At 51.9% G+C, this 25999-nt stretch overlaps 1 protein-coding gene across 4 annotated transcripts in view; it reads right to left on the minus strand.

Moving 5' to 3' along the window:
- Positions 1 to 25999, minus strand: part of Asap2 (ArfGAP with SH3 domain, ankyrin repeat and PH domain 2) — a 161978-nt gene that overhangs the window by 113913 nt on the left and 22066 nt on the right. The window contains exon 1 of one of the 4 annotated variants that reach the window (XM_076559255.1): positions 25530 to 25853. The exons of the other annotated variants lie outside the window; for them this stretch is intronic. The gene's annotated coding sequence lies outside the window, so the exon portion shown is untranslated. Of the gene's footprint in view, positions 1 to 25529; positions 25854 to 25999 lie in introns of those variants that run through there. 4 annotated transcript variants of the gene reach the window in all.

Raw genomic sequence — 25999 nt, forward strand, 5'->3', positions numbered from 1 at the left:
CGACCTACGGTTGGCCTGGCAGCGGACAACAGCACCAACCCAGTGTCCTCCTCCTCCTTCTCCCAGAGGGGCACAAGCTCAACTCTACCAGTTAAGGTACCCGTCGGGGACACACCTTCCATCTGAGACTGTCCTTATCATCAGCACAAAGTCTTTTCAGAGCAGAGAAAAAGTCCCCAAAGATGACACCCACTGGAATGCGGCGGAAGAGGAGGTGCCAACGTTTAGGGGAGTGTGGGGATGAATTCGGTGAAACGCCATCTCCCGGACGTGACGTGGTCATGGCACCCGTGAATCCACTGCAGTTCTGTTTGTGCCAGACGAAGGCAAACGGATCAGTCGGCACCCCATCCGGCAGCACCGAGGGGCCTTAGTTGATGATGATGATGATGATGATGATGATGATGATGATGGCGCAAAAGGGGAGGGGGAGGAAAAAGGAGAAGATGATAGTGATGGCGGGAAGGTGGAAGGGGTGTGTTAGAAAGCGTGGGGGTGGGAGGGAGGGACCAGGGGAAGATACAATCACGACGTACTGTGCACCCATGAAATGGTCAAAGAATACATCAATAACAAAGAAATAAAAACAACAAACCTTCCTAACCAGGTCACACTCCCACTGATACGACTCCAAGTACCAACAGCAAGTTGTTGGGGTTTTTTTTTTTTCCCCATTCCTATTTTATTCCTATTCGAAAATGTTCATTTTTTCTGAACATTTCGTGGCATTTCTTGCAGGCTCCCCACAAGGGCAACAAGGAATGCCCTGAGCCAGGCTGGAGGAAGAAAGGCCCATCGTCCTCTTAGCTTTAACGTTTGGGTTAGAAGAGTATAGTCTAAAGTGCAGGAGTCCACGCCACCCTCGTCCCCTACGTCAGGGACTCTGTCTCGGGGTACATCCCTATGAAATAAGGTTCCCAGCAAGCTCTCCCTTCCCATGACTCCGGGGCCTTTCTGTGGAAGGAGGTCTAGTCAGATCTGTTCTCCCCCTTCCACCCTCCCTCTGATACTACAGAACTCACAGTATCAAAGTCAGGCAGAAGTGATGGTGGCCTGCCCCCACCTGCCCCACCTGCCCCCATCTGCCCCATCCCCTGCTCCCCAGCCCCATCAAAGCCCTTCAAGGGGACCACACGGCAACAGTGCCACTTGGGTGCTGCCTGTGTCAGAGAAACGCACTAAAATATAAACTATAATTTATATATAAAATACAAGTGCACAGTCTAACAAGACAGAGTCTAACTCCGAGTACCACACAGCAGATGACCCTGTGTGCCCCTGAACCCCGTCAGATTAGGCAACCCTTAGGTCAGCATGCAAAATCCCCACTCACTGTCCCAACTCAAGGCAGCAGAATCAGATGACTCAGATGACTTCAGAGACTCACCCCAGGCCATTTATGTGGCTCTGAACTGATCAAAAGGTGTGAAGAGCCGTGGCAAACTTAGGGAAAGCGCGGGCCGGGCCGGTTCCCAGAGCTGTATCCCCACCTGTTCCTTAACAGCGCCCCTGCCAGAGCCAGGAGGCCCACGGGCAGCACCCACTCACCTTGGCTGCTCTCTCTAGTGCAGAGGGAAATAACGCTTTGCGGTGTGTTTTCCAGGGCAAGGACCACCCTCCAGGGTCCCCAGAAGACCTCATAGGGCGAAGGACAGAGTCAACTCTAGACCCCCGCTGCCCAAAACACAGCTTGCCTCACTGTCGGGCCTCAGATGCCTTCAGGTGAGGAGACGGCGCTGTCAGAACACCCAGAAGACCGCATTCCTCCACCCTAGACCGGAAAGGAGCCGGTCTACACTGGTGGCATTCTGACCTTGGCCTGGTCCCAGCCCAGGGGCCTAAGAGCCACAAGGAACGAGATGTGGACAGAGTTTAGGGGTCCCCAGGAGTCGCAGAAGCTCCTGTTAATCGCTCGTTAGATTTTTTTTATTTTTAGCGGATGTCCATGGGTGTTTTGCCTGCACGTATTTCTACGTGCCAAATGTGCCCTGCCTGTGGAAGACAGAAGAGGGTGACGGGTCCCCAAAAGTGGAGTTAGACGGTTGTGAGCCGCTGTGTGGGTGCCGGGAACTGAGCCCTGGTCCTCTGCAAGAGCAACAAGTGCTTTTAACAGCTGAGCCATCTCTCCAGCCCCTTATTCATTCATTTTTTAATTGAAGTTTTTGACCAAAAACCACTTCGGCTAGCACCCCCACACCACCCCTTCCCGCTCCCCCCCTCCAGAGGCTGCAGCGCAGAGGGGGAGAGCGGAGGCCAGGGCACAGAAGAGAAATGTGGCCCAGGCTAGGTGAGGAGGAGCCTGGTGAAGAGGCTGAGGTAGCAGGAAGGCAGTGAGGCAGGACCAGGATGAGGCTGTGGGCACAAGGCCAGGCCCGGGGCAAAGGTAAGGATGGGCTGGGTCCCTGTCCCTGAGGAATGGGACAGAAAGTGCAGCCAAGGGCAGTGGCAGCTCCTAGCTATGCTGTGAGCGTAAGCAGGGCAGTTTATTCTCTTCACGGGAGGACACGGGTCCCTCTCGAAGGAAGAAGGGCTCTCGGCATTATTTATACTAACTTCTTGTTTTCAGTCGGGGGCGGGGGGAGGAACCTGGAAATCCTAGGGAAGACGACAAATGGACAGTGACCAGCCATGGCTGAGCCTTCTAGCCACAGCCAGACGCCCTCCTGGCTAAGGGGGCATCTGAGATAGCGGATGAGAGAGAGAAGGGCCCAGGGTCCCCGACAGGCTACAGGACAGTGCCTGCCTTATACATGCTGCCATCCGCATCCCAAAGCGCAGGCCCTGCGCAGACAGCAGCCAGGGGCAGGCAAGGCCCAGCTCAGTTAACAGGCACAGTGAACGACCACGTACCAGCTCCCACAGGCCAAATCCACAAAGACTGAACACAGTGCTGCTGCTGCTGCATTTGACTGGAGGGGCTTCCAGGAGGGGAGGTGGGGGACAGACACCGACCCAGTGTAAAGTAGTATTTCTCAAACCACTATGCTATAAAACTAACCCGCAAAGTACTCACTCCACCTCAAGCAACGAGAGAGAGAGAGAGAGAGAGAGAGAGAGAGAGAGAGAGAGAGAGAGAGAGAGCGCGCTTTGATGCTGCTGGCTGGCTCACTCCGGGAGTAAAAGTACCTGCAACCAATCAGAATTCAACACTAGGGACCCACCTGGTAGACAAAGAGAACTGACTCCCAGAAGTTTTCCTCTGACCTCCACATGCACGTGGAGGAAATACTAAAACTATGTTCAAGTACATGACGTAATAGGTTGCTTCTCCTGGAGGGAAAAAAAAAATCTATGCCTGAACATTTAAAAAAAAAAAAAAACAATGATTAGCTACTACTGTGAACGAGGAACTATAAATAAAGTTAATAATGGCAGAAAACACTTTTTTTTTGGTTTTGTTTTGAGACAGGGTTTCTCTGTGTAGCTTTGCACCTGTCCTGGAACTCACTCTGTAGCCCAGGCTGGCCTTGAACTCACAAAGATCCGCCTGCCTCTGCCTCCCAAGTGCTGGGATTAAAGGTATGTGCCACCGCCGCCACCGCCGCCACCCCCGGGCCAGAAAGCACTTTTTTTAAACTAAAACTTCTGCTGCATTTCCCTGGCTTAAATGCCTTAAAATACGCAGCAAAAGAGAAAAACCCTATGTGAGTACCACTCGGCCGAAAAGTCAGGGCATGATCACCCACGCTGCTGGACACAAGGCGAGTGGCAGCTACTCCCCTGTGTCCACATGACACTTTCTTTTTTTTTTTTTTTTTTTTTGGTTTTTTCGAGACAGGGTTTCTCTGTGTAGCTTTGCGCCTTTCCTGGAACTCACTTGGTAGCCCAGGCTGGCCTCGAACTCACAAAGATCCGCCTGGCTCTGCCTCCCGAGTGCTGGGATTAAAGGCGTGCGCCACCACATGACACTTTCAACACACGACATGACAGCCTGGGCGGTGGGTGACACAGGCAGACGGTCAGAACGCACCCACCGAGGCTCAGAGGGGCCACACCAGGGCCACAGCGGCAAGGATAAGCCAAAGTGGCTGCCCGGATTCCCCTTTCTCGTTCAAAGACTCGGCTGTGTTCTCTTTCCTTACGGTTCACAGTAAACTACTGTGGAAAAGCCAAAACGGATCAAGAAAATAAAGCTATTTAATGTTTGAAAACCCTGTAGTCATCCCATAGTGCTTCTTAAGCCGACCAGCTGCTCCTATCGTGGCCTGGGGTTACGGTGACGAGAGACCACGCTTGCAGAGACCCAAGACTTCCCGGGGCCATTGCATCCTCTAACAGAACTACAGAAGACGAAGGAGAGACCACGGGTGCCTCTTCCAGGGCAGGGAGTCAGGTCTCTTCCCTGACGGACACGTGCTTCGGGGATGTGGGATGAATACGGGGTACAGTGCTGTGCTCTATGCTAACACCGCCGAGGCGGCCTCTAAGGAGTGACGGACACCCTGGAACAGATGACACCGTGACATCCTGGAGAAAGTGACAAGTTGTTAACAGGCAGGCAGGTGGCATGAATGGAGCCAGAGGGCTATGCCAGCCCCCTCCCGCACATGGCTGCGATGGGAACTGGAGACGGGTGGAGGAATAAGGGGGCCGGTGTCTCCTTGACACTCCTCTGCGCGGCGGATTCAGAGGCCCTCTCGCTAGAACAGGAATTGGTCCAACGTGTGACATCCCGCCCTCCAAGCTGCATCCGCGAGAACACAGAGGCCGGTACCGTTTGTCTGGAACCAGCAGCGCGGCGCCAGTGACCCACACCATGCTCTCAGTAGTCTTTGAATTACATAAGACAGAGATGAGTCGGATTTGCACAAATAAACAGGAACAGATGGGCACAGACATCCTTTGTTTGAAAAAAACGGAAGCGTTCTGAAGTAGTAGGAAATTGGTTTCAACTTTCTGTCATGTAGAAGGTCCTTGCAGCCCTTATTGTAAATGTGCTGGACAAGAAGCACCTGGGAGTCCCTGCTGGATGACCTGTGCACATTACCACAGTGGATTATAAGCCAGGCATTAACTTCTCTGAGTGCAGCTGCCTGGGCTGGGCTAACACACACACACAACACACACACACACACACACACACACACACACACACACACACACACACACACACCATCCACTTTAGCATCTTAGAGACCACCAAGTTGCTAATTTTTTGTCTTCGTCATCCCAGGACCATGCATGCAGTTGGCCCTCAATAATCGATAAATTAATTGAGCTGCTGGGATAATCTGTCTTTGCAGGGGACCCTAGGACGGCTTTACACGCAAGTTTCTGTAAGGGTCATCATCTACGAATGTGTCACTGATTAAAATGACTACAGTTGTACACTGACTATTCTCCAACTTCATGTCTACACAAGCACCCTCATTAAAACAGCAGAGCTGTGTAACTGGAGCGATTCCAGCCTATGAACCCCAGTTCCTAAGTCCCCCAACACTCACCGTGTGCCAACAGGCATGTAAATAAACCCGAAGCCCTTCCATCCCTCCACTTAAGGCTTACAGGGAGTTTAGAATGCTTAGGTAGTAGCCCCTTGTGCCTGGGGATGCATGCCTTAGCACGCAAATCTTCTTAAATTTTATTATAATTGTTAATTACACGTAATAGTGTGCGTTGACTGCAGGTGCCTTTGGAGGCCGGAGGCATCAGATCACCCCGGAGCTTGAGTTACAGGAGGTTGTAAGCCACCCAGTGTGGGTGCTGGGGACTGAACTCAAGTCCTCTGCAAGAGAAGTACTTGCTCTTAACCACTGAGCCTTCGCTCCAGTGCCAGCATGCAAATTGGAAGAGTCTTAACCATTGTGAGAGATATTGTAGGCTTTAAAGAACTGTGGACATGTCACAGAATCTCTCAGGAACTTCTGAGGAACCTCAAGCCTCATTAGGTCTCACTAAATTACCTTCATCATCTTGGGCAAGTCCTTGCACCCCTGACAAATGGGAAGTCTGACTCTGAGTTCTCTAGCTAGCTGCCAAATCCACAGAACGCGCAGACAAGAGAGCTACCTCTCCAGATCCAGAATGTCTTTTAAAATGCCGTGAGACTTTTGTTTCTTTTCTTTTTTTACGTGTGTGGGTGTTCTGTCTGCATGCACGCCTGTGCACCACACGTATTCAGTGCCTGCAGAGACCAGAACAGGGTGACAGATGCCCTGGAGTTACAGACGGTTGTGAGAGGCTGCGTAGGTGCTGGGAATTGAACCCAGGTCCCCTCGAAGAACAGCAAGTGCTTTTAACCACTGAGCCATCTCACCAGCCCCAAGAATTTCTAAAAAATAAATCACAGACCATGAATCATTTAATTTTTTTTTTTTTTTTTTTTTGGTAAGGGTGATTTAATACCAGTTCACAGAATACCTGTGAAACTGTTTTGCAGAGTATATCATTCACAAACTTGTCTTGGACTATTATTACTTAAACAAGTGGTTCTCAACCTGTGGGTCAGGACCTCCTTAGAAATAGCATATCAGATATCCTATATACCAGATGTTTACATTATGACTTATCACACTAAAAAAAAAACAGGTATGAAGTAGCAACAAAATAATGTTATGGTTGGGGGGTCAGCACAACATGAGGAACTGTATCAAAGGACCGCAGGGTTAGGAAGATTGAGAACCACTGAAACATTCACTTTCTCTTGACAATTCCTTCCGGTGAGAGACATCCAACACAAGAGCATCTCCGCTCTTGTGATGCATTTCATAAAAAAACCATATACACGGAGTAAGTTCTGACAGCTACATCAAAGAGAACGCCCAGAGGCCAGTGAAAACACGAAATGCTGAATACCATGGTTACCAGGAATATGTAAGTTAAATCACAATGAGATCCCACAGCACACCCCTAAAATGACAAAACAGGCTGATGACACCGATTGCCGACGCAGAGGTGCAGTGACTGAAACTCCTGCATGTTGTGAATGAAACCGAAAACGTTCCTGCGGCTTGAGGAAACAGAATGGCTGCGTCTCAGTAACCTAAATCCACTTCATACCAATCTTACTGTTTACCCAAGTTAACAATCAAGCATCTTCTGACCATGGCGGTGCATGCTGGGGGTCCAGAACTCAGGAGTGAAAGGTAGGAAGGTGACAAGATCAGGGCCAGCTCCTGTCTCAAGAAAGGAAATAATAAAAGGGGGGAGGGGATTCGTTTTGCACAAAGACTTGAACTTCCATGTCCCTAGCTGCTCTTACTCATTTACAGCTAAAACCTAGGAAAAGCTCAACTGTCCATCGCTTAATAAAACTGGTTTTGAAATTACAGCATACCCATGTAACAGTGCTCAGCAATAAAACAGAGTGGTCTAAGAATGCAGGCAACGTGAACAGATGACCGGTGTTATTACACTCACTGACGGGGCTATGTATCGTGATTTCATTGTATAAAATTAAAAAAAAAAAAAAAAAAACCCACACAAACAAAAAACCCACCACCAAAAAGCACTGGCTGCCAGGGTCAGGAGTAGAGGGACCGTCTCCAGTGGAACAGAGGACAGTTCTGAGATAACCACATGTGGTTGCCATAGAGATGGCTATACCACAAAACGCTGAATGCATAACCTAAAACAGGCAAATTATATTGTGCAACAGAACATATCTCCATTAAGCCGTTGGTTGTTTTTTTTTAACTTTCAAAAAATAACTTTGATTTCTTTGGCACCTCGAGACAAGCTGGGGTCAAGGACTTCTGGGGGCTGTAATGAACTATTAAAAGTCGAGGCGCTTGGCAGGGGAGCTGAAGACTGGCCATACACCAGCTGCATGCCTCCCTGAATCCTTATTGGCTTACTAAGCCTTTTAAAATGCTTCCCGAACACACCGGTCTGTCAATTCTCTCAACTGACCTCACCTCGCCTGGTCGTGTCGCTGGGTCATGCAGGGCCTCGCATCCGAGGCCTGGTCTGGCCCCTCTGATGTCTCTCCACGGGACATCTGTCAGCATCTATATGGCATGTTAAAGGCTTTCACAACCCTAAGGGACCCCTACCCCCTGTGGAGTGGCACGCGGACACCCTAACTCCTCCCCATGAGTCAGTACTTCCCAAAATGCACATGATTTACTACAAAAAAGATAATGACCGGGCCAGCGAGATGACTCCGTGAGCAAATGCAGTCTTCCAGGCCTGACGACCCGAGGTCAACCCCTAGACCCACGCGGCAGGAGGAAGGAACCCACTCCCGCAGGTTGTACTTTGACCTCTCTACAGGCACCATGAAATAAAAACACTAACTATGGGCTGGAGAGACGGCTCAGCAGCTACAGAGCACCTTCTGCTCTTGCAGAGGATCCAGGTTTGGCGCCCAGCACACACCAGGCAGTTCACAACTATCTCTAACTCCAGTCCTAGGGGATCTGATGCCCTCTTCTGGCCTCCGCAGGCTTCTGCCTGTACAAGGTGCCTAGAAACTAAACCCAAGGACACACAAAATACTCGCAAAAATAATAAATGTCAAAATATTAAAAGCCTTCTGTGTGTCGGGCTGGATATCAGAGGGGAATGAAGGCAGTATTTCTGTCCCAAGATCACATGCTGATATTACAAGAGCTTCGTAACAGACGTGCGAGAGAGTCATGGCAGGATCCTCACTTTTGAGGGTAAAGCCAGGCTCAAGAATAAGTAAAATTACAGGCTAGAGAGATGGCTCCAGGTTAAGGGCGTAGACTGATCTTGCAGAGCTTGGCTCCTAGCACCCATGATGGGCTGCTCACAGCTGCCTGTACAACACTGGCCTCCACGGACACCTGCACTCATATGCACAGACAGACAGACAGACACACGCACACACACTTAAAAATAAAAATAAGCTGGGGGGTGGTGGTGCACGCCTTTAATCCCAGCACTTGGGAGGCAGAGGCAGGCGGATCTCTGTGAGTTCGAGGCCAGCCTGGGCTACCAAGTGAGTTCCAGGAAAGCCGCAAAGCTACACAGAGAAACCCTGTCTCAAAAAACCAAAATAAATAAATAAATAAATATAAATAAATAAATAAATAAAAATAAACCTAAAAAAATAAGTAAACTTTCCAATTTAACAGGTGTCGATCCAGATTAGGTGTCAAATCCTGCCGTCTGTCTGTCTGTCTGTCTGTCCTTCCACCATGACCCCCAGCATTTTGATGACAAGACCAACTTACAGCAAAACCTGGGAACCCAGCCGTGTTTGCAGGGTGACCTCTCTGGCCACACCCCATGCACCCGCTGCCTACAGCACACCTTCCCGAGGTCCCCCTGTCCTGGAAGGGCCAGCGCACACAAGGCTACTCAACTAGTCCCAGAACACTGGCCTGCAGGGGCCACTAAGCCTCTGCCAGGTGCTGGCAGTTCCTGTGACCTTTCCTCCGCCGGCCTCCTATAATGCCCCACCCTGGTAAATCAGACCTGCAATCCAGGCGACGAATCCACCTGCTATTTCCTCTCGGGGCATCATCTCTGGCCTCGGCCACAGCTTTCCTCTAGGACAGTGGCTCTCGCCCTTCCTAACGCTGCGACCCTTTAATACAGTCCCTCGGGTTGCGGCGACCCTCTCCCCCCACACCATTTACGCTGCTGCTTCCTAACTGTAACTTTGCTACTGTTATGAATCGTCGTGTAAATATCTGTGTTTTCTGATGGTCTTGGGCGCGACCCCTGTGAAAGGGTCATTTGATCCCCGAGGTGGCTTCGACCCACGGGTTGAGGACAGCTGATCGAGAACAACTCTGGCTGGCTCTCGGGAAGTGCTTATGGCAGCCTGGGCCTTACGAATCCCCAGACATGGCTCTCCCACTGAGCACAAGGTTAAGCCCCAATGTGTGATTGGAGTCTGTGAGTATGAAACCCTTAGACTTGGCCATGGCACCATCACAGAAATGAAACTTACTGTATAAGGAAGGCAGTGCTGTTTCCTTGAGCTCTGAGGGCAGAGGGAGGCAGGGCAGGGAGGCTAAGGCAGAGCTCAGGTCCAGACCTCAGTACAAGGAGATCAGCTTCGCTCTAAGTTCACCCGGTACTTAGGGCCTCAGGGAGTAAGGGCCCCGGCACCACAGCTTTGCACCAGGGAAAGACAGCATCAGACATCTGCTCTAATAACAGAGCAAAGCAGGCCCCCCAACCCTGAGGGCCAGCCCGGGTCCACCAGGGTGACCTGGGCCAAGTGACGACCTCTTAGCTCTTACATGGGCCCAAAGCATGCAGCATGTCACGTGGATACCAGAATTAAATCACCTGGAACCTAAAATTCTAGGCTTTTAAGATGCCATGGGCAGGTGGCATTGCATTCTTTAACACGCCGCATGTCCGTCCGAATTCAGGAGCCCGGAGAAGCTGACAGTATATGAAGGCCAGCCCTACGGGCACCCAACACCGTGTTTCATCTGCAAGTCCAAGCTAAGGAAACTAACCAAGCATCTGACCGGGAGGCAGGTGGAAGTGGTGGGCGGAGCAAGTAGGAGGAAGTGGAAGGGATTCCCGCACCAGAGAGGCGTGCACCTGAGAGCTGCAGCCCTGGGAGAGGCTCGGAAAGGGATGCACAGAGAGGGAAGTCAAAACCCCAAAGGCCAGCCTTCCGTGGGCAGCCATGGCTGGAGCAAGGGACCCTCCACCCCGCCTTCCTCCACATCCTAGTACCTCTGCCCATACTGAAAAAATGGGAAAGCCTCAGGGACATTAATTATCCAGAGGAAGTAACAGCAATATACCGAGAGGTTTTTTGGGGAAGTGGGGGCACGCATGTGGACATCGGAGGACAACTCTGGGGGGCTGATGCTCCTCCTCCACCCTCCGGAGGCTCGGTCTCTCTCACTGTTCCTGACTGACTGATACTCCAGCCTAGCTGGCCCAGGAACTCCACTTCCCAGCTCACTGTAAGGTGCTGAGATTAAAGGTGCACTCTGCTGCACCCAGCTCTTAGGTAGGTTCTGGGGATTTGAACTGGGGTCATCAGGCTTGGACAACAAATGCTTTTACCCAGGGACCATCTCCCCAGTCCCACTAATGTGTTTGTTTTCCTAAATTTAAAAAAAAAAAAAATCAGTTGGAAATCCAAGAGAAGTCAATTTTATAGTCTCCTGTTTTCTTTCTTTCTTCGATGGATTTGTTTTATTGGTGTGGGTATGTTGCCCGCATGCGTATCTGTGTACTCCGGGTGTGTCTGGTGTCCATAGAAAGCAGAAGGCTTCAACACTATCTCAGAACTCAGGACTGTTGGGTGCATCAAGGATTCTCTCCTTGGAACGTTACGGTTTGGTCTCAACGTTAGTGTGGGGTACAAACACAGCCCACTCCGTGGTGTTTGCCTTCTTCGTTAGACCCCCGCCACCTCTCACTGCCATCAGCTGGGGATCCTCCCCTCAGCCAGGGTGAGACTCCAGGGCAGCTGAGCTCATGGGCCTTTTCGGTCTGGTTCATGGGCACATTCCAGATGGCAGAGGTGGCTAAAAGTCTGACCTCTGGATAAGCGGAGCATAATTACGACTAAAAGCATGGAGGGCACGCGTCACGGAGAGGTTATCCGAGGACGGCGGGAGGAGAGGAAGACGGCCAGAGAGAGACAGTTGCCTGGTCCCACCAAGCTTAATACCGGGTTTTAGAGTCAAGATAGCCTATCAGGGCTGGGAACTGTGAGGATGTGCAGGGCTAAAAGGGATAGCTGCTACTACATACACCGAGCACCTCCTCTGAGCCTGGCACTGGCCTACGTATTGTCTAAGCCACTTTCGTTTCACTGACGACTTAGCAGTACCCTCAAATTCAGGATGAGGACTCAAGGGACTCTTTTAAGAGCAGACACATAAGCTGATGTGTTGACCATCCATGCTCCTTCCACTGGAACCCGCTGGCTATTCTAACAGAAGCCATCAGCGCATCCACAAAGCATTCGAATTGGAAGGCTATATAAACAGGGGGCAGAAAACAGCCCCTGAGGTGATGAGGTCTTGAGGCCAATCTCCTTTTAGGCGGGCAAATTGCTAAACTGATCCACCCAGCAAATGAGGAGTGCACGCCATCTGGGACTCCCCAGGCATCTGGCGGCTTGAAATCGGTCCAAGATGGCAGCCATTCTGGTGAAGGGCAAGTCAGTCTCCCCAGCTGAGGTGCGGTTCACGCCGCCACCCCAGCGTGTTCTGTACAGACCGTGCCTCAGAACTCCAGAGCTAACAGACACAGGGCAAGCAGCCTTGTGTGGAGACCATCACCTCCTCTGGAGGAGCAAGGCTGGGCTGAGCAATCTGGATGCCAACAGGATCAAGAGCATCGTGGAGAAACTCAAAGCGCATTGTGCGGAAGACGGAACCGGAGACTTCCCAAGCTTCTTTTCATTCTGGAGACAGGATGGCACCTTATACACCACAGAATGGATAAAATAGCACACATGTCCGCCTGCTCTGCGTAGCATACCTGTTTGGGGGCTGGAGATACGGTCCAGTAAAATGCTTGTATAGGATTTGATTTCCACCCCACTGCTGATGTTAAAAACTGGCCGCCGTGACACACGTCTGTAATCCCAGCGCTGGGGAGGCAGAAACCGGAAGGTATCTAGGGCTTGCTAGCCAGCCAGTCTGGTCGAATAGGTAAGAGACTGTATCTCAAACTAAGGGGGGAATGATTGGAGAAGACACTAGACACCAAACTCTGGTCCTAGCAGGCAGGAAGTCCTGGGTTCTAGCCTCAGCAGTGCATTTAAAAAAAAAGATTTTTTTTTTTAAAGTCTGGTATGGGAGCTGGAGATGGCTCAGTTAAGAGCATTTGTTGCTCCTGTAGAGGACCTGGATTTGGTTCCCATCATCCCACGGCAACTTACAACCAGCCATCCACAATTCCAGTTCCAAGGAATCCACCATTCTCTCCTGGGCTCTGCAAGCACCAGGCATGCATACAGTGCACTATACACATGCCAGCAAAACGCTCATTACATAAGACAAAAAAAATAATAAATCTTCATTTAAAAGTCTAGTCTGACTTTTTTGAAGAGACCTTAGAAAATTCTACCCTTTTGAGGCGGGGGGGTGGGGTGGGGGGGTGGGGGGGGGTGGTAAATGTAAAGACCAGGCCCAAATCAATCAGCTTTACCAGGGACAAAGCCAAGACCCCAAGCTAACTGGACCTCCTCCCTCATCTCAGACCACACAACTCTCTACCCTTTAGAACTAACACCATCATGCCTTCCCTGGGCTTAGTCTTAGTAATTTGGTGATCACACAATCAAGCGTGGCGGTCTCTTCTCTTGCACCTGAGTGCCAAACACCACCACAGCCAAAACATGCACTGTGGACTAAGAGTTCCTCGTCAGGCACTGTTCCGGGCGCCAGCCTCTGAGGCACAAGAAGCAAAGGTTTTGTCCCACAGGAGACGCCAAGTGTCAGTCCCGTGGAGAGACACGGACCGACAAACATGGTATACCACAGTGACAGGTGGGGGAAACCGAGGCAGAATCTGGCCAGCCCACCAGGAGGGCTCTCTGTAGGCTTCATTCACTGGCGCAGCAGCAGCAGCCAGGAGGCATTTGGTGTCTGAAAAGATGAATGAGCAAGATGCTCCTTGGGAAGGAAAGTGACATTTGAGCAAGACACGTTTTTAAAAAAAGACTTGGAAACTAAGTTTAGGTTACAGAGGGGAACTGTCATCACTTTGACAAACAACCAGAAATAAATATATGACTAATGGCTTTAGGGTTTGTTTGCACAGAGCTCTCCACACCCAGAACAGCAAATAGCCTGCGGAAGAACAGATAAGACCACAGCCACGCATGCTGGCCATGTTTCAGGGACCCCAAAGTCACCCCAAGTGTCTCCAGAGCCCAGCAACAACAGCTCCACACTGATCACTCCCTAGATCTGGAAAAACACAGTCCTCAACAAAGCTATGGCCAGTCTTCCTCAGACCGGAAGCCCAGGAAAAGCTCAGTTCCCAGCATGCACAGCTCCTGTTAGCAACACCATTAATACCATTACCACTCTCCATGGACACCCACCCTCCACGGACACCCACCCTCCACGGACACCCACCCTCCACGGACACCCACCCTCCATGGACACCCACCCTCCACGGACACCCACCCTCCATGGACCCTACCCTCCACGGACACCCACCCTCCACGGATGCCCACCCTCCACAGATACCCACCCTCCATGGACACTACTCTCCATGGATACCCACCCTCCATGGACACTACCCTCCATAGATACCCACCCTCCATGGACACCCACCCTCCACAGATACTCACCCTCCATGGACACCCACCCTCCATGGATACCCACCCTTCACAGATACTCACCCTCCATGGACACCCACCCTCCACAGATACTCACCCTCCATGGACACCCACCCTCCATGGACATCTATTGTGAACCGCATACATGCCACCACACAGAGTTTTTCCCATAATGCAACAGAGTAGGTAGCCAAGTGACTTGTCCCCCCGAGCCGCCATACATAAAAGCTTACATCTGACCTCGGGCTGCATGAACCCCGAACCATTCCTACCCTGGTAAGGGTCCAATTAGAGCTGGTAAACGTACCATACCATACCATACCATACCATACCATACCATACCATACCATACCATACCATAGTGTTATCCTGTAAAGCAAGAATCGCTCTTGGCAGAGAGAAGGCCACACGACCATACTGCTTACATGATGCTTTCCTTCTACAAGGCCTGGGGGACAGTTTCCCCCCACCCCACTCCCCAGCTCTTGCTATCCTGGGACTCAGAGATCCACCTGCCTCTGCCTCCGAGGGCTGGCACTGAAGGTGTGTGCCAGCATACCTAGCCTAACATCATGTAGCCTTAGACTATAAGCCCACTGCCGACTCACTGCCCCAGGGGTGAGTGGCAGGCACAGACACTGTTGACACTGTGCTACAACTGTAGTTGTGACAACCGGGTGAGCAATTCTGTCCCCTGACACAGCAAAAACCAAGACCCCTGGCTCTTATAGAAGGGCTTCATGCAAACATTCTTCGACTCCATTTGGTGTCTGGAGTGTATGAAGCACTTGTGAGTGCTAACTGTCACAAACGGCTCTGCAATCTGCGTGTGCGTGTGTGTGTGTGTGTGTGTGTGTGTGTGTGTGTGTGTGCAGGCATGTACATCGTGGGGGGGCATGCACGTGTGCACACACCACACACATGTGCATTTGTGTGTGTCCTTCTCCAAGTATCTGTCTACTACGCACCAGGGAAGCCTAGAATTTCACTCGTGGGGTTTCCAGAACCCACGGTCCCTGTACAGGTCAGCATCCACGGAGTCTTGCAAAGGCAAGCATTTTAACTGGATCCTAGTTTTAATGGCTCAATCCCCAATATGCAAAACTCCGATGCATTACAATTCTTTTAAGAAGGCTTTATCATACAAGTGAGGCTTTATTATACAAGTAATTTTCTACCAGTTCACTAAAGAAAAGTTTATATAGTTACTTCATAAAAGCATACATCTCTGCTTCTGACTGGGGAGGAGGGGGTGGGGGAGGCCACAATTCGCCAGCCAGCAGGCCACCTTCCTTGCTGTTTCAATCTCTGTCTCAACACGAGACTGTGAGCACTAGAAGGCAGAAATTCGGAATCCTGGGTGACGAGGGTCATCACCCAAATTGCTTCATGAATAAACAAATTTCAAGGAGATGAATAAAGAATACACGCCAGGATGACCCACTTATATAAATTCTGCCTCACCCTAATCTGGGTAAAAATAACCAAACAAGCTTCAACTTAGCCTTAGATCTCTCTTGCAAAAACACACATCTTTCATCTTCTACCAACCCAGCGCTGGGAAGTATTTTAATTAAATTCATCTGCATAACGTACAGCAAGCAGCTGCTTTTTACAATAAAATGCGGTTTCTGATCGTGGCTTCCCTGACTGAGTCACACTTTCTACCTGGGTTCCGACACCAACAGTGATTATCATCTGTGCCTTACCCTAAACTCCAAGGTTCGCCCAGGGCAAAGCGTTCCTACTCTTAGAGACCAAAGGAAAGACTTCCGTTAAACCATCCTCAGAGTCCAGAGTACCAGTCATTACGCAACCGAGCCAACCCTCACGGCCTCTCTCAGCCACACCACGGCCGTCCCTGAGGGGAGCCCCAGACGAAGCAAGCGCACAAGCCTCTTACGCCTCCTTTTCTTCCCCTGCTTCCTAGACTACAATTATTCAATCATATTAATTGTACAAATTAGTGGGTTTCCACGGGAGCGTTTCTACACATGCATACAATCACGTTTCGATGCCTTTTTGTTATTTTTAGGACAAAGTTCTCTTCTTCGCTGTTTGTGAGGAGCCTCTGTGGTATTTGGGCGGGAGCGGACAAATGCAAAGGCCTCGAACCAATTTAACAGCCTCTGCCACCGCTGTCACGCCACCGAAGTCCACCTCCCTGGCCTCATGCGGCCCGAAGGGAGTCCATTCCCGCCATAATCGAAGAAGATGAAGAAGAGCTGGAGCAGAAGAAACAGCAAAGGTGATCCAGAGGGTTATCCAAAAGGCTGTCCCCTGAGCCCAGCCTGGCATTCAGAGAGTCACAGGGGCTGAGTTTGTGACTAACAGTGACCTGTCTGTCTGTCTGTCTGCTCACCAGCTCTTCTCCCCTACAGCTTCCAAACGGACTCAGAGAACCAGGAACCACACTGCCCAGCCGCTTCGCCATCCAACCGGACACCCCGCTGCAGGACTCTGGGTCCACCCACAGTCTGCAGCACCCCGTTTCCCAACGTGTGACCCTAGAAGCAGACGGTCACAGATCCTCATGAACCCCAGCTCACTACTCTATCAACTGTCCCCAACCCAATGGCTGGGTTGGCACTGGGCTCCGTGCTGGGAGGGCAGCTGACAGTGAGAAGGCCCTGAGCCTGCGCCTCCCGTGGCCCGGGCCAGATCTCCATCTGTGACCCGCCAAGGCATGCTCCCAAGAGGCCGCGGTCCAAATGCCACCCACTCACCCTGCTGTCTGGCCAGGACGAAAGTGTCATTCCAGCAGAGCCCAGGCCTCCAGCCTCGTTTCTGAGACAGGAAGATGCTCTCACCAATGCCTCTGAAGGACACACAGACCTTCAGCACTGTGTCTATGAGAAAATTCAAACTAATGGAGGCACCTGGCCCAGGAGTACAGGGCTATCCAACAGCAGAAGCATAGTGAAACTCACAAATGTCCATCCGTGACATGAGCCCTGTACCTCCGCCTGTTTTCTGCCCATACCACCATTCTCTGAGGTCTACATCAAAATGCCACTCCTTTCTGTCTCCTCCCTCACCCACATTCCACAGTGCCTGGCACACGGTAGATGCTCACTATTCTATGTCGGCTGAGTTGAAGATATACATATCGTAGTCGGATATCTACGGTACTTTTACACGCAAGCATTAACTTAAGTCGATCAACTTTGTTTTCAGGTACAGACGCACACACTCCGACTCCATACGAGCCATTGCAGAATCACCCATTGCCTGGCACCCGGGCCAGCAACCGGATAACCAACCACTCAAGCAGGAGACCTGTCACTCCAAGCAACCACAAACACAAGCATCAACATGGTCCAGCCACAATTCTGCAGTATCATTACTTGATAAGGAGGCAGTCCCTTCCGGGACGTGACGGAATTAAGGCTGTTGTCCTAAAAGATAAATGAGTGAGCTCATAATAGTCCACTCTGGAATGTGATTCTGCGCTTTTTCGGATAAATATAGATAGCTCTGTGGGGACTAACTCTGAAAACCTTGTCTGAATCATGCTAGGAAACCACCTGGTTGGTTTTTCATCTTGACTCAAGGGCCTTCCCACAACTCTTCCAGTGGCAGCCAGGCCACGGCAAAGAACACAGGTCGGCAACAGGAGACCTCAGTCTCCACAGCCCCGAAGCCCCGGGGGAGGTCACTTCAGCCTCTGTTCAGTTGGCTCTACTCAAACGAAGAAACAGCTATTGGTGAATTCTGGCGCCACTCACACGAGTCAAAAATGGTTGGTGCTTGAATGGTACTCGGGCTACTGTCGGGGGAAATGGAGTTCTCCGACCTTCCGAGAGGCAGGGTCTCGGTTTCCTCATTGTAAAATAAAAGAAATGAATGCTACTTATATCCTTGATTTGTGATAATAATTAGTCTGTCTCTCTCTGTCTCTCTGTCTCTGTCTCTGTCTCTCTCTCTCTCTCTCTCACACACACACCCTGTCACTTCACCTGAAACACACTGAAGTAACAAAACAGCCACACTCATAACCCAGCAGCTCAGACCCCACAAGCGAGTATTCCCATGGCGCGGCTGATGTCAGTGACCCCGGATGTGCCAATGCAGCGGAAGGATCCCCAAGCAACAACGCGGCGCCACAGACTCTGGGCCGACCCTCTGCGTAAGGCTTTCACAGAGCCGGCAGGTTCTAGAAACACAGCTCGCCACACTAACAAGCTAAAAAGGGAAAACCATATGGCCAGCTCAGCCGGTGCAAAAGAAACATCTGAGAAAAATGAAACACCCATTCATGACAGAAACTCGGCCCTCCGGCAAGGAGTGGGAAACTGCTGAGGTACCTCCTCCCCAGGAGCCCTGCGGACCCCGGTGAGAGGCACGGGAACCGAGGCAGGGGCAATAGCCCACCCCCACTGCCCCAACAGCTCCTACAGGATTCCGGGGCAGCAAGAGCAAAAGAGGAAGGGCAAACAGATCGGAAAGGAAGGAGTCAAACGTGGTGTCTGAAAAAGACACGGATCCTCCATGTGGAAAACACCAGTCTATATAAATCGCTATGGCAACCACCAAGTCAACGAGAGGGCCCTTTAAGGTGATGGACACTCCACAGCATCATTGTAGTAGTGATTCCCCAAGAGTGCTCTCAGAATCAAAAATGGCGCATTGTAACACACATAAACTATACCACAAAATAAAGGGTGGGGAGAAAGGAAACCGACGTCTCCCTAGCCGCAGCCAACAGGCTGAAGCCCAGCTGCGGTCTTCCCCAAGCCATGCAGCGTGGACTTACTCCCCAGGAGGCAGTGGATCTCCCACCCCATCCTGAGGGGGGGCCTGTCAGGCAGATCCCGGGGAAAGGATGCGGGACTTCCAGCTTTTGTGAAGCTACATAAGGCTCCTTCCACCCCGGCGTCATAAAAGTGAACGGGGCTGCAGTGTATTCCAGTCGTGAGCCGCCATCAAGTGAGGTCCTCAGGCCTCTCCTCTCACGGAGGCTGAGACAGGATGACTGTCTCAAGGATGAGACCCAGTCTAAGAACGGTGCGGATAGGGACCGACAACCACACAGAAATGCAGTGTCAGAACTCAAGCTGCCACACACCGCCCGGGGGCTTCCAGAAGCCTCGCTCTGTGACGTCATAAGGACCCGGAGGCTCCTGCGGAGAAAACTGGCTCACCCAAGAGAGCGTACAGATTTCTGCCCAAGATCCGAAGATGGTTGTTTAGATGGAGCAAACACAGACCCGCGCATGTAATCTGAATTGGTAATTGATCTAAATGACTAACAAACGGATCCATATATAATCCCAGCAGACCTGTGACTCCTCCCTACGCCCACTGCCTCCCTCTGTGAGCAACCCTGCACTGGAGACACAGGTCTGTCTGCAGAGCGGCACGAACCACAGGTTAGACCCTGAGCCTTCGACACAGTTACCTTTGCCCAGCACTCTGGCTTTGGAATGGGCACACACTACATTCACATCCACCTGTGACGTGGGACATCTTAAAACAGCCACTCTGCCAGATGAAGGAAGAAGACAGCTTGTGGGCAGCTTGTGGGCTGCAATGTACGACACCAGGCCAGCAGCAAGAGTGGCCTCACCCCTGGGGACTCACCATCAAGCCTTCTAGGCACCCCTAAGACCAAGCAGAGGCTTCCCAGAGTCTAGAAATAAGCAGAATTGACTTGGTCTGGCCAAAAGCATCAAGCGAATTTTCATCTAAAATTTACATCAGTGAGAAATGTCCTTATCCAGCCTGTTTAGACTTCTCCATTTTCACTGACTTTCTGAAAAGTAAAAGTCCCGAGGCAGCTCAACTATCAGAGCATGCTGAAGATAGATTCTTTCCTCTTTCTTAACAGTTTGACACTGTCCACCCACTCAAACCAGAAAGGGGTTTTTCCTGGACTCCACCTCTTCCTCAGCCCCCACAGCCTGAGGTCAGACTGTTCCTCCTGTTCACACTGTCCCTCCCTCCCCCTCCCCTCTGGTCAGGCACCCCAGCCCTGTCTGCACCCGCATGGCTCAGAGTGATCTTGCTCACACTCAGCTCAAAGGCCCTTCATAGCTCTCTGAGGAAGATACACTCTAAGCTCGTCAGTTAACGCAGAGCATTCATGGAGAGGCAGACCAGGAGCAGTTTGTGGGTGCTCGGCAGCAAGTGAACCTGTCCTCCGGCACGGAATGAGACTCAAGAGCATAATATTCGGGGGGCTGGAGAGACGGCTCGGGGGTGGAGAGCACTGGCTGCTCTTGCAGAGGACCTGGGTTCTCAACTATCCCTAACTCCCGACACCCTCTTCCGCCCTCTGTGGGCACCAAGCATGAAGGAAGTACATACATGTAGACACAACACTCATGCAATACTATAAAATAGATAAATATTCCTTTTTAATTTTAAGAAAAGAAAGCGCCGGGCGGTGGTGGCGCACGCCTTAAATCCCAGCACTCGGGAGGCAGAGGCAGGCGGATCTCTGTGAGTTCGAGGCCAGCCTGGGCTACAGAGTGAGTTCCAGGAAAGGCGCCAAAGCTACACAGAGAGACACTGTCTTGAAGAAAAAAAAAAAAGGAAGCAAATAATAATTAACTATGGCCAGGTGTGGTGATGCATGCCTGTGATCCTAGCTGAGGCAGGAGCCTTGAGAAATTGAAATCAACCTCAGCACCGCTGGGAAGAAAGGGGCAGGCAAATCCCTGGAGCCTGCCAGTCGGCTAGTCTCACCAAATCAGTGAGCTCCAGGTTCAGTGAGAGGCTCTGTCTCAAGAAATAAGATAATATAGTTATATACAAATTATAATACATACATGGATGTAGGTGTTGTGAAGCAGTCAAGGAAGACGCCTAACATTAGCCGCTGGCCTCCACATATGTGCACACCGAACACATCTACATGCATATAACACACACACACACACACACACACACACACACACACACACACACACACACACACACTCAGACCCACTAAAAACCCTCCTCTCTTCTCCAAGGATCCGGGACCTTGAGACCTGGGACTGAGAAGTTTGAATGCAGAGGACGTCCTTTAAAACCTGACCTACCATCCAAACTCCCCAGCTCAGCGTCTTTGGACCTCAGAACGACGTCCTTCTTTGTGGCTGAGACATTCCCATGCACTGCAGGGCATTGGGTAGCATCTGTGGCCTCACCCACCAGATGCCAGAAGCATCCCTCGCCCTGAGCCACGACCCTCAGACATGTCTCCAGACCTGGCCAGGAGCCCCTCTCAATCAGCTGCCCGGGTTAAGCAGCCCTGCTCTGGCCGCTCCCTTCACCGTTTACGGGGAGGCCTCTGCAGCTCCCCTTTCAACCATTTTCTACAGAGACCTCTCTTGTGGCGCCTTTGGATTCAAAGCCCCTAACCGCCCCCCCCCCCAAAAAAAATGGCCGACTGCTTCTTCAATGCCATCCTCATGGCCTTTTTGGCTACATACACTGCCACTCAGCAGGACCAACACCGCACCATCCAGCTAGTTCTCACCCCAGGTCTCCAACACACCATGGCCACCCCCATGCCTGAGCCTGGCCCAGCTTTTCTCTTCCTGTTACTTCACTGTGAGCTCCCTGTCCCAGCCTAGCAGCTTCCTATCAGCCTGCCAAGGGCCTCTGGCTATACAAAAGAGAATCGCTTTGGCATGAGTTAACACACCCAGCCTTGGCGACCAGGAGCAACATTCTAGCTTGTGAAATAACAGCAAGCCACGGGCAAAATCAGGGCATCCAAAGGCAAGACTGGCACTCTGCGCTCCTCGTGCGATCCTGCCCTGGCTGCAGGGCCTCCTCGCCTCTTCTCCCACAGGAAGCCCTGACAGCAGCTCTGTCCCCAGGAACACAGCCCCTCCCTGCTCCGTGATATGATCCTGGTCCCAAGAAAAACGGGCCATCTGTGGGGTTCAAAAGGTCACCCCACCCAGCCAGGTTCAAACTCCAAGCCCTGGCTCTAATTTGATTCGGTCGACCATTAGTCACGACAGCCACACTCAGAGGGAAATTGCCACGGACATGAAGGCTGAGAGTGTGGGACTGCCTCTGAAGATGCCCCGCTTGCTTGTGTGGGGCCTTGGAGAGAAGGCTGGGAGAGCCGTCTGCCAGGCTCCTGCCTGCACCACGTACGGCTGGCCGTCAACATGCCCGCTCTGAAATTCCTCTGAATGCTTCCCCAAACAGGATATGTTCAATCAGTGAGTCATGAAAAGCAGGGTATTTCTAGAAACCCAATGGAAGGAAGGTGTGGGAGCGCATTTCTAAAGAGAAGGAACAAAAAGACAATATGGAAAGCTAATCAGGCATCTGCAGGGCCGGAAGTGGCTGCTGGCTGGGCCTCTGCAAGGAGCCACCCGCTTGATCAGCCTGCAGGCTGGACTACTCCAGATGTGTCCAGCTCGACAATATAGTCATCGGGTGCCAGGCAAGTCCACCTTCCTGCTCCTCGGCTCTACCAGCCCTGGGGCTTATAACGAGGGTGGCCCATCTTCCAGATTCTCACCATGGGCAAAGCCTGCTTCGGAGACTTGGGTCAGGACCCAGGTGTCTCATCCAGTCCCACAGGTCGACTCTCCCAGTGCCCCAGCAGCTTCTAGCGCCTCACGTAGTTTTGGGGTACTCTTACCATTCAACGGGGCTCATGGGCCAAGTTATGAATGTCCCCCATCTTACAGATTCCAAGTTCAAACACAGACAGATGAAAGGTGGGACAGACGGGGTCAGGACAAAGTGAGGATCCAGGGCCGCACTCCCTGGCTTGGAACTCTGGCTTCTCAACTTCCCTGGGGAATCGGATTCATTCTTTCGTCTCTAAACATGGTCGGTCGTGATGACAAACAACACCTTCTCTCAAGGTTGGTGCACAAAATGAAGTGTGTTTAACGTTCGCTGAGCACTGTGCCGGGTAAGCAGCAAGTGCAAGACAAGTGTTTCTTAAACAAGTCAATGTGGCTATTTGGGGGGGGGGGGGGGAGATGATCAGCGTCAGCTGGTGAAGCCAGTGACTAAGCTCAGGTCCAGCCAGCTCCAAGAAAGATACAAAGATGGATGCTCTGAGCGCAGTCCAAGCTAACACAGAACACAAGCTCTGTAGGAAACCGGCCATCTGTACCCTTTCTCTGCATCTTCTTGCAAAGCACAGTGGTCCCGGCCCACCAGACTCATCTTACAGGTGTTACTACAGAGTGAAATCTGAAGAATCTATCTGAAGTCATCTCTGGGGGCAGGGGGGGCGGGGGAGTGTCACAAACGCCAAACAGCTCCTGGGCCTGCAAAGGACCAAGGGGCATTTAGTGAAAGCCTGTCATCAGCATAACAGTAACCTGTCCTGAGGTCTGCACCTGATAAGTAGATCGCCACAGACAACAGGAGACTGGAGAGCAGAGTGAGAGCTCATCACTGCTCCGCGGACTCTCCAAAGCCCTCCCGTAATTCCCGTCTCCATTACAGTTGTCGATCACTATCGGAAGCTGCCGCCGCCGCCGGGGTTAACCGCCCGTCCAGTCCTCCTGAACAATGGCTGGATGAATCAGACCCTTTCAAAGCCGTATCTCTCAATCTCCCTGACACGGAAAAGCCTTGGTCCCACCGAGTAAAAGAAATGCAGAGCACAGACTGGCGGCATTTTCCCGCCCCGACAGGCAGCAATTTGGAGACACAAAGACTGTCTGCTGAGCTCTACTAGCCACGGATCTGGAATAAACTGCAGCTGGGAGTGTGATTAACCTGGAATTCCTTCCTCCCCAAGGCCAAGATCACTCCTCCACACAAGATGAAACTGAGTCATTCAAACAGGCTCTTGCTTTCTGAGGGATCTATGCTCAACAAATTCAACTTGCAGACTGCAAGCTTTTAGAGATCGTAACTCCGCAGCTCCAGGAAGGGTGTTCCATTCCCGGCCACCTCGGCTGGATTTGCTGGTTAATTTTATGGATTTAACACACACGTTCTTGTCTCTTGTTGGTTTCTGGTCCAGGCTCTCTCTCATTCAGTAGCCCAGGCTAGCCTTAACTATTCAGCATCTTTTTTCTGTCAGCTTTCCATGTGCTGGAATTACAACTGGGAGCCACCACACCCGGACACAAATCTTTCTTAACCATGTGTGACGTCACAGGCACAATGCAGGGTGCCGGGGACGTGATCGCAGGTCCCTGTCCCCACGGAGCTTATGATTTAATAAAGGGAGATAGAAAAATAAAAATACAGGGCTGAGAGTGTAGCTCGGATGACCGGGAGACAAGAAGGCAGATGGGCTTTGGAGGAGGTGGGGCCAGACTTGGGTCCTTACTAAAAAGGTCAAGTCCTGAACTTGAGTGGGGGACCGAGGCTGTTGAATAATTAATCTGGCTGAATAAATGGCAGGAGTGTGAGCCGGGCTGTAGGAAGCGAGAAAGGAGACCGGGTCAAGGAAAATTAAAGCTGCGGGATAATTTACAGACTAGGGAGTCGCAACAGGAGGCCAGAGCTGCTGGCTACAGATGGCGCTTCCAGAAGGGTATGGAGTCGGGGGGCAGTGGTGGCCTGGAGTTGAGTGGAGGGGGAATCCCTTACCTGCTGCAAGAGAGGTGCACCTGGCCCTCCAGGGTGGCGAGGAAGAGCCCCCATGGAAAGTGCATCTCCACCGGGAAGAGGAGGCAGAGATGCTCCCAATGGCAGCCTGGAGCATGGGGACAGGGTGCGGATGCTGGAGCCGTGCAAACACCAGGCAGGCCCGTCACTTTGGGGGAAGCTGGGATCGAGACAGTGTGGCCTGAGCTGGGCAGGAGCCAGGCTCTGACCTGGAGCTGTAAAGGAGTCGGGAGCTGTGCAGGACAGTGACAGGTGTTCCCCAACATCTTGCTAAGAAAAAAATCACATCATGGTATAAACCCAGTCCCCCGGAGACCTGGTGCAGGCTGAGAAGAGGCCTGCCACGGAGTAAGTCCTAAGGTCAGAGAAGAAGGCAGAGCCAGAAATCCCAGGGAGGAGCTGAGGGTAACCAACTGTCCCCTATGAAACCGTCCCCTGAAGAAACACAGCCCGGGTCTGGCAGGGGATTCTCACCAGCCCACCCTCCCAGCAGACAGAAATGAGCAATGCTCTCTTTCCTTCCTTTCCATTCTGCTGGCGGGAACAGGAAATCGCTCCTGCGCATCCAGGCTCCGGAAGGAAAAGGAAGAAGTGGCTTTAAGGAAAGTCACCGACCCAGAACCGCAAACCAGCCTTAACCACGCCCAGAGTGGGGAGCGGGGTGGGGGAGGCTCCGCTGCCGGGAAGCAGGCTGACCCATCATCCACCACGCAGTAAGCCGAAGCCATCCCTCCGGCCACCACAGGCCCCGGCCCATGCGCGCGCGCTCGCGGTGGGGCAGTGAACGCTGCTGCACCTGGCTTGGCAGGTGGACGCTGCTGCTGTCCCTCCTCCATGCCCTCGTCAAGAGCCCTCGTGATTAGAAATGCAGGCTTCTTCCTGACAGCCTTCCTTCCCTTCCCGGCGTCTGCAGGTAGCTCAGAAAGATGCAGGCGCTATATTTAGCATCGCCCAGCAGCAGCAGAGCCCCGATGCACGATGCACGTGTGTGTGGACACAGCTCCCTCCCTCCCTCCACCCCTCCCTGAGGACACCAGTCCGCCACTTGCAGCACAGCTGTGGGCCGGGCTTGCCCTCTAGGGAGACAGGTAGAGCTTAGAGTTCCGAGGGTTCCAACTCCATCCCGAGGCCCTGAGCTCGGCCCAAGGTTCCCGGCCCGCCTCTATAGGGTAAACATGCCAGCAGGGTTGGTGCTGACCTATGACAGTCTGCCCAGATCCCCGCCACTGGTCCCTTGGATCCCCTGCCAGACCCTGCTCCTTCCCA

The sequence above is a fragment of the Peromyscus maniculatus genome, chromosome 22 (genome assembly GCF_049852395.1).
Source record: "Peromyscus maniculatus bairdii isolate BWxNUB_F1_BW_parent chromosome 22, HU_Pman_BW_mat_3.1, whole genome shotgun sequence".
In the NCBI taxonomy this organism is placed as follows: Eukaryota; Metazoa; Chordata; class Mammalia; order Rodentia; family Cricetidae; genus Peromyscus; species Peromyscus maniculatus.